Genomic DNA, 14,368 nt, shown 5'->3' with positions numbered 1-14,368 from the left:
GGGGGGGGCAGGAATGAAAGGGGGAAAGGAGGGCCACATTAGTAAATAGAACACGTCTCGAGTCGTAATCTGGAAAGCGCTCGAGCCTGAAGATGACATGGAGAATTGCTGGGCCTGCTAGCTCGGCCCAATTTCAAGACTGGCAGCTGTCGTCTCACTGTCGCAGGAACGCGTCCGCCGCGCAAGAACAGGACGGCGCTGGTGCTCCTAGAGCGTGAGACAGAGAGGGGGAGAGAGAGGGGGAGGGGAATACAGAGAAACACTCAACAATTAAATGCCGCCCCACTCTGGGAACGCACAGCGAGCGATGGTGATTCCCAGTTACAATACACTTACCCTGCCTTTCCCCCATCATTTTTTGCATTCCCCTTTCTCTCGACTCCCTGGCCTGCCAACGCTCGCGGGGCCGTTTCCCACGGCCTGCACAGCCCCTTGCTAGGACTTTCACGCACCACGCAACTTCATGTTTCATCTCTCCGCAGGCAGAAATAGTTCGCGTCTAACTGCCCAGAAGTGCGGACCGATCCCGACATTCCTGCGGACAGGGAAGGTTTGCTAGCACACCCAGCACATTAGACTATTAAAAATGTATAAAGCAGCGCGAATTGCCTCCTCTCTTGCCCTTTATTTTTTCTTACGGACCACCTTTTCTCCCTTTACTCCAGGAGAGAAGAATTCCATCCAGCCTCAATTGTTGGAACGAATAACGTGGTTGTAACTATCATGTGTGAGTCTTGTGGTGCAGAGTTTGTTCCACCAAACCCGAGTGGCGAGAAGTTTGCAGCGGGCAGCTTGCCTAACCATCGATTAAGCCGCTCAGCCAGACGCGCACGGGTACAGAGAAGAAAACTAAAATACGCATCTCTGAACGAAATAATTGAAGCAAAGCAGTTGGGTCGGCCTGATTAATAATCAAGAGTATAACTACTGACAAGCACAATGGAAGTGTTGGTCACCACGGAGTAAAGAATTATTTTTAAATTAACAAGAAACCGCAAGAAACATAAAGAAGTGCACTCGTAAAACCGATGAATACAAGGTGGTTGTTATAAACCGGCCTTTTCCTGGGTACACTGTACCGCATCAGGCGTTCGGGCAGGCTTTCCAACCGACTCTCAGCGCCAAACAACACTTTAAAATGTCGCAGGGGGAAAACTGCGTGTGAACGTTCACATGGTTAGCTCAATAAATTTATAAAACCAATTTTTTTAGCACTTTATTTTAAAATGTGAAAATAAAAAAAAAAAGAACTTTTAAAGACTAATGCTTAGTCAACTTTTTTCAAACGAACGTGTAAAAAAGTATGTTTGCAACCTCAACGAGGTGGATTCAAGCTTGCTCCGAACGGAAAACGACGAGAAGACAAGGGCCCCGAGGGAGCGATCCGCGCACACAAGCTGTCGGGAATGTATCGTTCCGAACACATGTGCAAAATAGATCGACGCGCACGCCATACAAGAGAACCGAATTTCAACCCCGGTCTCTCTCTCTCTTTCTCTTTCTTTCAGAAGCCCACACACGCCAGCAGCCGAGCAGGACAAGACTTCATTTCCAGCGTGTTGCGGTCCGCCGCAATATTCTCGCCTCCAGACGGCCCAGTAGAGTATTGCAATCTGCTCAACACGACTCGAATGAGCACCACTGGCCCCTACCACCCCACCCATCCCGCAACCACCAACCCCAAGCCACCCTATAGCACCCAACCAAAGCCCCGCCTTGCGTCGCACCTCGTGTCGCACCCTTCCTCGATAGGACATCATGAGGCTGTACAAGTTCAATCCCCGCTCTTTTCCAGTCGCTTGGAGATACTTTAAGAAAAAGAAGAAAAACGTAGACGGCGAAGCCAGAGTGTTGTATCATTTATTACTTCCTTCCATGATGACTCCAACGTGTCCGTTCGACGCTGTCAACAGGTCAATTAATTAAACCCGACACCTCGTTCGCAATGAAGTGACTTTTGCTTCCCTTCGCTCGTGATTGAGCACTTTTCGCTGGCAAAGCGATACAAGCACACTCCACGCGAGGCAAGCGCCACCCGAGAAACGCCACGCCGCGCCTGGGCGTTCAAAAATGCGGCTAGGCCCTAGGGCGGATTCAACCATCAATCTCTCTCGGTTAAGCGGTCCAGAGAAAGGGAGTGGGAGAAGGGGCGGGGGGTGAAAGAGAACGGATGAAGCTGCACTTGTATGGGGACTACGGAGAGGCAATAAGGGGCGTCAAGAGCAAGTGAAAGGGATCGCCGAGAAAATGTTTTCCAATTCTGCCAGAGTCAATGACTGGCGCACGGCGGCCGCTTCAGACGCAGCCCGCCTCCATATTATTTTCAGTTGTGATTTTTCGATAAGCCAAAGCAGCAGCAGCAGTGGCGGCAGCAGCCTGTGATGATAATTCCCCCGAGGCAGCGCAGCGCCGATATCGCACTGGCGTGCTGTCTGGGCCAGATCTGGCCGCCGGGAATAGCAGGCCCAGCACTGGCCCGGCCGAGGGCCCGGCGGACACCATCCATCTCTGGCCGCCCGGATACACGGGACAGGCGAGGACGGCCGGGCCGGGCCGGGTACGGCCGATGGCAGCCGATTGCCGTCCGTTCCCGCACTTCCTTGGCCCGGCCCGCCGCCCCCGGCCCGCCGCCTCCGGACCGCCCCCGTCCTTCAAACGCAACGTGTGCACACGTGCGGCCCTGCTGACGCAGGACACCCTGCTGCTGCCTGCCCTTGCTCTCGTCTTGAAAAGTCGGAATGCGAAGGAAGAGTCACATCTCGGAAATTTCATAGAATGAACCCATCACAATTACTTATTTAAGAAATATTACATTTTCTATGACAGTTTTATTTTAGTCATTGCACTTTGTAGGACTTAATGGTGAGCGTACTTACACGTCCCCGAGATTCTTTTTGTTGGATAAGTAATTTGTCATCAACCATAACGCTTCCAAAAACGCAAAAACCAAAATATAATTCACTCGTGAGCCAGTCGTGGCCTACATTGACAGCGATACTAGCGCTCCGGTGAGCACCGTGTGTCAGGACGAGCCGCGGGCAACGCTTTGACTGTCCGGCACCACAGCGTGGGGGTAAGTTGGCCCCAAGTTGAAATGAGCGCATTGGTGGTGATGTTGAAAGTTTGCGGCCGCTGCTTCCGAGCCCCGACCGCCCCACCCTGCCACTGCCGCGCGCCCCTCTATAACATGCCTCAGATTCCTGCTGAACTTGTTGTCCCATGCTGGCCGGCGCGGTGAGGGGGGAGGCTGGCTGGCTTGTCTGCGCCGCAAGACGATGCTCTGTTGTCCGAGGCAGCCGGGAAAAGGGGAGGGCGGGAGACCCCCCCCCCCCCCCCTCCCGAGGCGGGAGCTTGGCTGGCTTGTATCGCCGAACAGTTTGGCAAGAGCAACCTTCCAATATACCACAGCGTACCTGCGGAACAGACAAGAGACAAGACCCCCGGCAACACCAAGCCAGAACGAGCGACAGGGGGAATACAGGCACGCAGCTTCAGACACTCGTGCGCAGGCCTATGGTCGCTCTTAACAAGGCCTGTACTGCTCCAGGGCACCCACCTGGTTCTCCAGTCCGATTGGAAAACAATCCCTTCTAATGTGTGCGCCAAGCAGACGGTAACCACGCCCCGGCATATGTGCTCTTGATATTTATTATATTTTTCGAATGCATGTCCTTTGATCGCATATAGGGATTGTGTTGAGACTAATAATGATAATAATAATTAATAATAAAAAGTCAACGACGGGTCTACTAAAAGAGCAACACCTTTCAAGGGGTGCACGCCCGATATGTTTGTGCTTCACCAGAGGGTTTGGTTCGGGTTCGGAAATATATTTTTCAGTCCACTAAAATCTCGGAGGAAAAATAAAACTTTGAGCCTTTATTCGGAAGCGAAAACCTCGATTCACTTTGAGCTCTATAAGGTGCACACACAAACACGACTCACACGCTTGCACCTGTTGGGGGCCCTGCTGCGGCATATCTCGAGGGCATATCTCAAGGGCCCATCGCGCGCCGGCTCCTCGATCGCTCCCTCAGCACACGCCGAGCTACGCACGAAAGACGCTGACGCGACAGAGTCCTGCCCCTTGCTGGTTCTGCTCGACTCTGCTCGGCGAGGAGCACACGCTGCTGGACCATCCCCGCTGATGCCGCCACGGGTACTTCTCTGCACACGCTTTGGACATTTCGCAACGCAAGCCCTCTGAACAATAATTGCTTCACGTGAGCGCCCACCAACTGCGGCACGGCAGCTGCGGTAGTAAACCACGAGATGAAAGTTGGAAATACAAGCGGGCCGCCTCATAAAGGAGCTGACCAGCCAGTGCCTCCGCTTTACACATCTCCCATGGATGCCGTACATCACAGACACCAGCCGCCCCTCGCTGCCCGCAAATCTCCCCCTAAACAACCCTTTACAACAAACACCCTCCACTGTTCAACCCCCTCCCTCAGCCTCCACCACTACTGCTGCTGCAAGGCCATTTCCCACATTTTCGAGCCGGCCAGAATTTATAGGTTGTCCCATACCGTGCTGCCCCTCCCTAGTAATAATGGTATAATTTAATCAAGCCCATCACAGGTATGAGCCGGTAATCCCGGCTATCTGGGACGCACTTACCCAATACGACAGGTCAGCGGTACAGCGGTCAGGGAAACGCCTCCTCCATGACAGTTACCCCTGCGCTCCTCCCTCCTGCCAGTCGCAAACGCCCCACCCAATCCTATCCCCCATGCCCCTGGCCTTACACAGCTCCCTGCACTCTGGCCACACGGTCAGTCGTGAGCTAAATGGCACGAAACACGTTGACGGATTACTTTTCAGGGAAAGCACATACGAGCGACTACGTGGTTGCCATGTTAGTAATTTCCGTGAGGCTGTTTGAAAACTATATTCTTTGCGACTTTGCAAAGACTTTGACAGCTTTAATCCCCACAATGTGTTCGCATGGCAAAGAAATAGTTTGCAAGCTTGCGAAGAACTAGTTCCTAAATGCTTTCCAATTCTTTGAAAGCTGACAAGAAAATCGTTTGCAATACGAACCTTTACATTGAAAGAATTTTGGAGTGTGCAATTCATCCAGAACAAATAAAAACGCATACAATATAAATGAAATAAGATTAATTCACATACTATAAAGAGCAGTTTAGAAGACGCAAGCCTAGGTCAAGTAGCACTCCCTACTTCAGAAGCTCTCTCTGTCTCTCTTACTTCCCCACGCGTGCGCACACACACACACGGTGCCAAGCTATTGCAAGAGGCCGAAGGGGCCAGCCAGCCACACCTTCTCTTAGCTGAATTACAGTTTAGCACCTGTGGCATTCCTATCACGATCTGGCGCGCGGCCAGCATTGAACAGTCCGCATTTTGCCCGCCCCGATTCACTCCTTCCTTCCTGCCCCATCTTACCGGCACACAAATGAAATACGCCCCCCCCCCTTTTCGTTCTTTTTTTGTTTTTGTTTTTATCTTACTCTGCAAAACAATATTTCGGCTCTATTGTAGATGCCTCAACGATTAGAACTGCCTTGTAACAGGGCTTCAACCTTAACTTCACTCGACACCTCAGTAATGCCAAAGGAAACAGTACTAAATTTTTAAAAAATCGCACTTCCTCATCAGTTTTGCATGAAATCGCCCACTATCACGACCACTACCAAGTGAAGACGTCAATGTGAAGTATTTGAGCAAAACTATTACATCTCGGTTGTTTAAGGGGAAAAATAAAAGAATAAAAACCTTGAATGGAACAAACAATAAATAAGAATGAACAAACACGAAGGAGAGTGGTGTGGTAATGTGGCGGGTTTGCTGAAAATAGGGGAGCTCGCCGACAACCACAAAGAAAGCAGATGAGTAAATAAGCCCATAAATTACTTGGCACTTTACCCGCTTGAGGGAGGCGGTGGGGTGGCAGCGTCACCCTAGGTGGCGCGCGATGAGACCCGCGTGATTAAGCAAACGCAAAACTTTTTCTTTTCATCTCCGTTTACACGGGTCTTGAGCGCCACGTGAGAAAGGGGGAAGGGGGGGGGGGGGGGGGGGGGGGGGGGGGGGTTGGAGGTGTGGCAAAGAGAAGGGAGTGGGGGAAGGCAACATGATGATGCGGGGTGATGCGGGGCATCAAGGAAATCTCCTTTATTGAGCCTCCCCGCGGGGGCAAAGAAAACCTCGTCAGGCCACTTCAGACTTCTCAAATAGCATTACGCCTGATTGTCCCCAACCGGCCCGCTTTTAGGCGGAACAGGAGGAGAGGCGGCGGCGGTGGTGGGGGGCTCAGGAGAAAGAATCCCTCCGCCCTGTTCACCGCAGGCCGGCCCGGCCCGCGCGCCCCGCCACTTATCTCCCCGCTCAGGGAATGCACAATTTATAACGCAACTTTTGCGGGCGCGCGCGAGTCTCAAACAAGATAAAACTGAAAATATTTCCTTGCAAGCGCGTGAAATACAGTCACCGCTGATAAGAAGACGTGAGCGGGGGATATTTAACGAGACGGTGCGGCGGCGCGGCGGCGGCCCGGTGTGCTGCGGTGCGCGCCGTGACGCGGCGACGGAAGGGAAGGGAGGAGGCAGGCACCACCTCACGACCGTGATGGAGACAGTGCGATATGACAGACCTGCAGCAGCAGTGAAGCAGCGCAAGAGCCCCGCCTCCTCGGTCGGCACGCCTCCCCCTTCAGAGGCGACAGTAACGATGACGAACACGGGATTTTTCCCCCTCTGCAGTCATCATCCGCAGTCGCGAGGCAGCTCCACAGAGGGCACGCAAGTCTCCCCACCTGGCGGCGAGGGCAGCTTGTCGCCGAGGCCGCAGCCGGGGAAGGAGCGGATAAGAAAGGGGATGAATTGCGCGCCGAGGGAAGACGGCGGCGGCGGCGGCAACGGGGAGAGAAAAGGCGGAAGAGAAAAAAAGAAATAAGGGCAGCAAAGAAGAGGGAAAAAGTGGGACGACGGCGCGCAGGGACCGGGAGTTTCGAGTGCGGTTGTGACATGCTCATCAAGGGGAGAGTCTGCACAATGTGTGTTGGTCCGCAGCGGGGCACGCTAGGGGAGGAGGGGGCGAGGCAGAGGGAGGGAGGGTGAAAAGGGAGGGTGGGGCTGGCGGGCAGTGGGATGGCGGCACGGCCAGTGGGGCACGAGCTCAAAGGGAAGTGTGTAATCGCGTCGATCCTGTTATGTGATTCCCCGGTAAATCTGCCTCGGGCAGCGTCCAGAGCGCGCGCGCGCGCGGTGGGGGAGGGGAGCAGAGGTGGAACAGGAAAATGAGCTGCAGGAATGCCGGCGGGAGGAGGGCGGGTGCCGCAGGCCCCCACCGGGTGGTGGCGCCCCGCACCAATCAAAGCCTTTGACACATCCACCCGGAGGCTGCCCGAGGCTGCACGAGGCCGCCCCTTGGCCGCCAGACCGCCCCGTGCAGCTGGCGCGCCCACAAAAGGGCAGGCTGGCGCGCTACGAGCAGGACGCGCCAACCCAAAATCAACCCAAACCGACCCGAGGAGACGAGGCGGGCGGGCGGAGGCGAGGTAGTGTCCCTGCGGTCGGACCCCACGCTGCGCACGGCCCTCCTCAGCCTCCTTGGGCGCCGCCCGGGCTGAGCCGCTTGCCGTCGTTCCCCCCGCCGTCAGCTGTGGGAGCCCTGTCCTCGCACCAATCTTCTTCCTCCCCATTAATCAAAGCAGGCACACCTGCTCCCTCTCGTTTTAAGACTGGTCCGTCCGGCACTCAAGCGACACTATGCTTCCTTCCTTTTCCCCCTTAATTCGCAGTGTACGCCATCTTTTCGGCGTAGTTTCAAACTCTTGAATGTTCATTGTTTCAAACAGTTTATAAAGAAGACGAACAGTGACTGGAATAATTGCAATGCTTTGTAGGCTAGTTAAGAAAATTGGAGACCACTAACGATTGAAATAGTAAGCGTATAGCCTGGGAGTTCAGAGATTTCCAGAATTGTTACGAAGAAACATTTCAAAAGGATAAAAAACACGTTAACATTTCGTTGAACTACAAAAAAAACAAAAAAAACGTAGAACTGCGCACTCTAAATGTAAAGGGACAATTTTGTCCGAACAAATGGAACGGATTCGTGCACATCCAGATAAAGGATTCAATTTTGTTCCTTAAATTGGATAACATTGTGTAAAGTCTCACACAATTTGTCTCGTTTTAGGAACAAAATTGCATACTTTCTGGATGTGCACGAATCGGTTCCATTTCTACGGACAAAATTGTCCCTTTACATATAGAGTGCGAGGATATATGCTACAGGAAAAGTATTGAGATTTAGTCCTCTTCGAAAGGAATAACATTTTATGGATATGACGCCACATCTCCGCTTTGCACTTCAACGAAGTAATATGTGCATTTTATAGTGATCCCTAAGATTAGTGTGTTTACACACATTTTCTGCAGAATATTTAGTTCAGAAAAATTGTTCTCTGGAAACCCAAGTGTGTACTTGAATGCAGAATATTCTGCATACCTACATGTATGCAGAATATTCTATGTGTAATTGGCAAGTATGCCGAATATTCTGTGTACTTGGCAAGTATGCAGAATATTCTGTGCACTTAGTCAAGTACACACTAAAGCCTCCATACATTTTTGCAGGAGACTTAGTGTGTGACCAAGTACACAGAATATTCTGCATACATGTAGGTATGCAGAATATTCTGCATTCAAGTACACACTTGGGTTTCCAGAGTTGTGATTCTAGTGGCTTACTATTTCTTTCTTTTTCTTATGACATTGTAGTAAATTTGAATAAGAGAAGCTCTTAAAACATGCGGGTAATGTGAATAACCACCGGCATAAAAGCCACCCTATTTTTGCAAATTCAGTTGCTTTCAAGCTTCAGGATCTTATTTCGCTGCTCGCCGGAAAATGAAAGTGCTAGAATGAGGCGAAGGAGAGGGCGCGAGCTGGCCGGAGAGGGCAACCTCATCAACTACAAAGCCTGCTCACCGTTACTCGTAGTTTGAGCCACGCACCGCGCACCCCCTGGGCAAGCTCAATGCGTTTATTTGGACGCGTGATAAAAGTTAGTTAATTATGCTTTCGCCGAGAACGCGGATCTTCCATTAGGAGGCATAAACTTACAAGCGAAGTGGATAGGGATGAGGAAATATGGCGGCCAGAGGTGGGGATGGTAAAGAAGTTGCTGTTGTTGGAAGAAGGAAGACGTAAGACGCATTCCTTTATGATACAGCCTAGCCTCTGCCTCACTAAAACATCGCAGGTCATTGCACTCTTTAGAAAAAGCGCTGGTAACTTTGCGATCTTTCGAATTAATGAGTTTTTAAAAAAGAGCTCAATATGTTACGGCCGAATTGCCCAAGGTATTTAATTTTGCTCAAAAGAACTCTGAGTACTCTTCGACAAAAACAAAGAGCATAAATACGTAATAAATTTAAATATACACGAACACAAAAACCTTCCTTCGCAATATTGTCGCGGAAAAGGTCCCGTATCTTTGGCTCTAAAGAGGAAGGAGAGTGGGACCACACCCAGCCGCGCCCCAGAATCCCAGTGATCCCCTCCTCTCCCCCTTTCCCTCGGCAGTGGCGCCAGCGTCGCGCCACCTCGGCCCCTGTCGCGCGTGGCTTTGCAGCAGGAAATGAAATGCAGCAGACCAGTCTGGATGATATGATGAACAGGATGGGCGGCCCGTGCGCATTTGCCAAGAGTTCGGCCGCAGAAAGCGGGAGCAACGCAGACCAGTTAACAACGTGATATTCGGCTCGCAAGACGGTCAAAGAACAGCAATCTGCTTTTGAATATCAACGTGTAATTTTTAAGAAGTTTCAACGATTTATACTACAGTTGGGTCGGGTCAAGGTCAGGCGCAGCTCCACCCTACCTGCTGCCTCCGACACTACCACCGCCGCTACCGCCGCTACCGCCGCCACACAAAACTGATGTTTAAGTTGGTGAAGCCTGCTCCCATTAAGGAGCTCAATTACACGAAATTGAAACCACCTGATATAATTAACTGGCAAGCGCAGCGCAGAGGCGGGGCTGGGCTCTGGAGATTGGGCGGGCGGAGCGCGCGGTCGGGCCTGCGGGCCTCGAAGCCAGATGAACAGATGCTAATTCGGTTAGATCTCATTTCGGAGGATGAAAACGACCAAAACACGACCGGCTGTCTGGCTGCTCATTTTCTGTTATTTTCTCCCCTGCGGTTCCACTCCCGCCCTCTCTTCATTTAAGTTGTTGCGGCGGCGGCGCGCAGCTGGCGAGAGGTGCAGCTCGAGATGATAATGCGGGACAGTTAAGTTTGTGGCGCGCAGGGACTGCCGCACCCTATTACGGACACTGTGCGGCGAAAGGATTGACACTTCGCGAGACGAGTTCCCAAGGTTAACTAGGTAAGATCCACATCATGCATGTCGCTCTCCTCCCCATTCCTCTTCTTCCACCCGCCTTCTCCTCCCCCTCAGCTCGCTGTGTCGGCGTGACGACGAGCGCAACTTTGCTCCCAGCAACACCGCCGGGGGACATCTGGGCGGGGGCCGGCATGTTGAGGTACGGAGTGTGTCTTCATGCTGTTCTCTGTCACACGAGACACGGGCCAAATTTATCACAGGCTTTCAAGGACAGGGGAAAAAGTGAAGATCATTTCCGCCAGGCAGGGTTCCCGCCCCATAACACTCCTTACATGTCCTCCTCCTCCCCTACGCCGAGGAAAGGACGAAGGGTGTGTCAGCTATCACACTAGAAGCCCAACGGTGAACTTAGCAATCATTCGTCTTCAATGAATGACAAACGTAATTATTTTACCTATTAATGACAAACTTCTATGCGTACAGCAAAAGACCACGCGATAAGAACTAGATGAACGTTATTCCGGACTTTTTAGTGGACTATGAACGTGAAAGCATTAACAGGCAAGTATGCAATTGCGTGTTTGTAAAGTACACTGTCGTATGTATTCAATGCAGAGAGAGCTATCTCGTCTAGCCTGTTGTAAAATGCAAGAGACACTTTATGTCACAGTTTTCGCAATATAAATTTATTTCTATGAAACGAAATAATACTCTACATTTCGTTTTTATTTATCTTTAGGAATGCAAGCGAAGGGCAAAGAAAACGCGGAGTTCCGTCTGCAGGCGGTTTTCAAAGCAGCGCGGCGCGCCGCCTGCAGCAGCGGCAAGAAAAGAGACGGTCCGCCGGGGGTCTCAAAAGAAAAAGAAACGGATGGATGTGTATTCAGTGTCGAGTCGGGACGGGTGGGGCAGGGGGTGGCGGGGCGTGGCGTGGCGGGGGAGGCCGGCCAAGATGTGGCCAGTGTGGCCCAAACCAAACAACGGCCCGTCCCATTCCATTACATCACTTTCCTTTTAATTTTCCGGCTGTTTAGTCCCTTTCTCATTTTCATGCAGCAAAGGCATTTGAAAATTTCAATTACGCACGCCCGCAAGGAGCTGCCGCTGCGCGCGGGCGCAATCCGAAACTTTAATCAAATCTTTTGAATTAGTGACAGAAACGAATTTCCTCTCGTGCAGGAAGGAGAGACCAGTTTATGCTCGAAGGCCATGCCGGACAAGGAGAGGGACTCGGAGGAGGAGAGGGGCGGCGGGGGCAGAGGAGATGAGGGTGCCGGAGAAATGCTCAGAATTAAATAGCCCTTCTTTATGGGCCGCGTGGCGCAGCCGGCAGATCGGTTTGGCTCAGCTCAGCTATGCTCAGTTCGCGCCTCGGCTCGGTTGGCTCGACCCGGCTCGGCTCGACCCGGCTCGACCCGGCTCGGCTCGACCCGGCTCGGCTCGACCCGGCTCGGCTCGGCTCGAAGGCAGTACAATGTTGTATGCAAAGTTGGCGGGGCAGAGGCAACAAGGCCCCCGTTGGACTTACGAAAGACGCTCTCCAGGTAGCGAGTGTCTCTCTCGCACACGTCGGCACTCTTCTCTCCCTTTTTTCCCCAGTGCACTGCTGAGACCGCACTTACCTGTAAACAGGACAAAAAAAAGGCATGATAGCGAGGCGCAGCAGGATTGCGAAACCAAACTTAAGTACGTTACGACATGCACTGGCAATAATGCGGTGGGAAAGTTTGACGTCCCTTATTCGACAGATGGAGCGTTGTAACTCATTGAATACAATATGGCAAGTTTGACGAGAAACCGCAGTCACGACCAAACCGCCAACTCTTTGGATGGCATCACGACGCCTTTAGACCCAGGGGCACTGAGAGGACACGCAAACTCGAAAAGTAAAGTTTTCTTAGCTGCGTTGTCCTGAACGCAGTTGGGAAGCCCACATTAAGCATGGCTAGAGAGACACATAAGAGAGGAAGGAAGAGCGCTCGAGGGTGGGGAGAGGGGGGGGTGCAGAAGTGTGAGTCAAGCTGAAGAGGGGAACGAAGGAAGGGGTGGGCGTAAAACACTCGAAGCCGAAGTGGCCTAATAGGGCTATAAAAAAGGATCAGCTCAGACGATTACGAAGGCCGACATTTCAATGAAAACTGCAGAGCGGGGTGTGGATACGGGCGTCGCCTTCCTCTCCACAGCAAATGAAAAAAAAAAGAAGCAAATAAAAAAAAACGTTTGAAAGCCGTCGTTTTATTTTGTTTCGCAGTTCTAGAAATTGAAGTAATTTCGGAGAGCGAACTCGTTTCCAGTTGCCGCCATACACGAGCACAGAGATGCCCGTCTGCCCTCTCGCTAGTTTCAAATTGATGCAGGTTGGTACAGCGCTATATTATTAATGTAAGCGAGAGCATACAAACTGGTTCTTTGGCAAGCGGGCCGCCAAAGAGGGAAGGACGAATTTGGAACATAAAGGCAAAGAGGAAAAGAGAGAGAGAGAGAGAAAGAACACGGAGAAAGGGAGGAGGGGAGTATTGCCAGGTGGTCTAACTGTGCCGCTCTACAGCACACAACACTGCGACAATAACGTGTAGTCCATTTGGCGCTGATGGGTGAAGGCAGCACCATCTCCTCCCCTCCTCGCCTCTTTTAACTCCCTTGCCCTCTCTGCGTAGGAAGAATACGGTCAGTCCTCGTGGCACTTCCATACAAAAACCATTCAGGTTCGAAACTACATAGACCTTAGAAATGAAAAGTCAATATCATTGTGTGCAACGTAACAAACTCATGTGACGACTTTGGAGAAAAGAGTTTTGAAGCTTAACGTTTAATGCTAGACGAACACCACACAAACACAGAGAGAGCAGAGAAAAGGGAACACGGGTTGGGTAAAAAGAGTGATGTGAAAGAAAAAGAGGCTGAACGTAAGACAGGAAAAAAGCCTATGAAGAAAGAACTATAAAGAGGACAATAATGGAGGAGGAAAAGGCCATACGGGTAGGAAAGGCCGAAAGGGGAAAAGAGAATGAGGAAGGAGAGTGAAAAGAGGGCATCTCTCAATCGGGAGACCGACGAATGGCGGCGGTCGGCGAGGCGGGGGTCAGGCGGGGAACAAATCCCTAATCCCATTGGAAAGCGATCATTCGAATGACTGAAGGTGAGCCTCGCAAGATGAAGCACCGACCGAATTACGATTTATAGCTTTTATTACCGGCCAATTATTGACCTAGGCGAATCATTCGCACAGGCGAGCATTTCGTTCGGTAGAGCGGCGCGGCTATGAGAGGGACGGCGGGTAGGCACGGCCAGCGCGCGCGCGCCGGGCGGCTGGCCTACCCTGCGGTCCGCGGGCGTTCGCCGCGCCACCGCCACGCACTGCGCGGAGCGGTCGGTGCAGACCAGCGCAGGACAGCAAATGTCAGGGTTGGCCCGCTTGTTGAATTTAAAAACCCTCCCGCTCCCCTCCCCCTTTCCTGTCACTCCTGCTTCTTCAAATCCAATCCCCGCCAAAGGGGGGAGGGGGGGGGGGAGGTGCTTCCCGCTGCCACCCCCGCAGAAATAATATAACCCGACCTGACTGGGCCGGACCATCCATCTCTGCGCGCGGCGCGGGAAAACATTTGCAATTCAAAAAGCGCCACACCTCTCCAATGAAGCGCTGTCCATAATCCCGCGCGCCACCTCTCGAACCTCTTGATAACCGTCACGCACACCGCACAAACTTTCCCTTTGACGGCCGCGTCGTCGTCGTCGTCGTCTTCAAAACTTGACGATCAAAAAACCCCACCGCCGAGCCAAAACTTTACACAACGCGCGCCGCGACGCTTTCCTCCCCGCCCCCTGCAGCCCTCCTCCCCGGGCCAAAGGGGACAACGCCGCGCCCACCTCTCGTGGTGCAGCACGACGGGGAGGGATGAGAATTTCATGAGGCGTGTGCCACTTCCGGCCGGCACCAGGCGAGTGAATCCAAACGCCTTCTAATACATGTTTCATGGCGCGGCTCGCCATCGGGGCGCCTCATAACCCCGCGCCCTCCCCGCCCTTTTATCTCTCCAAGACCCCCCC

At 52.3% G+C, this 14,368-nt stretch overlaps 1 protein-coding gene and 1 long non-coding RNA gene across 3 annotated transcripts in view; one reads left to right on the top strand and one right to left on the bottom strand.

Moving 5' to 3' along the window:
- The window catches only part of LOC127749957 (uncharacterized), a 2,999-nt gene extending 2,027 nt beyond the window's left edge, over nt 1-972 (top strand). Inside the window, exon 3 of the long non-coding RNA XR_008011440.1 lies at nt 666-972. This is a non-coding gene — a long non-coding RNA (uncharacterized LOC127749957). The remainder of the gene's footprint in view (nt 1-665) is intronic.
- Nucleotides 1-14,368, bottom strand: part of LOC113208320 (alpha-2B adrenergic receptor-like) — a 259,720-nt gene that overhangs the window by 53,991 nt on the left and 191,361 nt on the right. The gene's annotated exons all lie outside the window — the stretch shown is intronic.

Source organism: Frankliniella occidentalis, unplaced genomic scaffold (genome assembly GCF_000697945.3).
Source record: "Frankliniella occidentalis isolate FOCC.00 unplaced genomic scaffold, Focc_3.1 Scaffold112, whole genome shotgun sequence".
NCBI classification, from domain to species: Eukaryota; Metazoa; Arthropoda; class Insecta; order Thysanoptera; family Thripidae; genus Frankliniella; species Frankliniella occidentalis.
This window is presented reverse-complemented; position numbering and strand designations above follow the sequence as displayed.